General features: G+C 47.3%; 1 pseudogene; it reads right to left on the bottom strand.

The window, feature by feature from the left end:
* Positions 1-525: 525 nt before the first annotated feature.
* LOC117796205 lies at positions 526-691 on the bottom strand (annotated as a pseudogene).
* Between the last annotated feature and the right edge of the window lie 306 nt (positions 692-997).

Genomic DNA, 997 nt, shown 5'->3' with positions numbered 1-997 from the left:
ACAAAGAAACCTGCCTTAGCCTGTGAAGTCACGAAGTCACCCTGAGGAAGTGACACTCATGAGCCCTGAAGGGGAAATGGAAGAAAACAGGGAAGAGGGGAGGAGAAGGGGAGGTCACAACACCTGCAAAGGAAGTAGGAGCAGGGCTTGTCTGAGGCACCCAAACTAGGCTGGGCTGGCAGGAGCCAAAGGACAACTTCAAGAAATAAGAGTCTGTTTGTGGCTACAAACAATTCTGGAGGTAGGCTCTGCATCCAACCAAGACTCATAAGGAGGAGAATTTTCCAGCACAGGAAGGGTGTCCTGGTGCTGGACAGCCAAAAATTAACTAATGTCGCTACAGGCGGTGACATGATCATTTCAAATAGATTATCCTGCCTGTTGTATGGAGAAGAGCTTGGAAGGGGGTGAGAGAATGTTCTAGAAGACCAATTAGAAGGCTATTGCAGTAACTGAGAGAAAAGGGAAGTTTGGCCTCATGTAGTGACAAGGTGGCCAGGTTTGAGGTTGAATGAGGAGATTGCGGGGGGGTGCACTGTTCCTGGAAGTACTGCATGGAGTGCAAGTTCCTTCCATCTCTCTGTGCCAAAACTCTGTTTAATATACTGTCTTCAGATACAGGACATATCAGATATTAAACTGATAGGAACAGATGCCATGCTTGATCTTAGCCAAAAGACTGAGAAACGATTTTTTTGTCGTTGTTCAGTTTTGATCAAATGAGTTTGAGTGAAGATACTGAGTAGACAATTCCAAGCACTGGGTTGGAGCTCAGGGGAAGGATCCGAGCTCTGAGATCAGTGTAAGAAGATCACAGAAGCCGTGGGCATGGAGGAGTTTACGTCAGGGGAGGGACCCGAGAGAGAAGAGGATGCCTAATGTCAGCGCCTTGAGAAACACCAGCATTTGGTGAACTTGCCCTGAGCTTTCCCACCCCTATGGCTTTACCCAAGCTCTGGAATATCTTTCCCCACAGAAATGCTTTAAGATGAAGGAG

Source organism: Ailuropoda melanoleuca, chromosome 14 (genome assembly GCF_002007445.2).
Source record: "Ailuropoda melanoleuca isolate Jingjing chromosome 14, ASM200744v2, whole genome shotgun sequence".
NCBI classification, from domain to species: Eukaryota; Metazoa; Chordata; class Mammalia; order Carnivora; family Ursidae; genus Ailuropoda; species Ailuropoda melanoleuca.
This window is presented reverse-complemented; position numbering and strand designations above follow the sequence as displayed.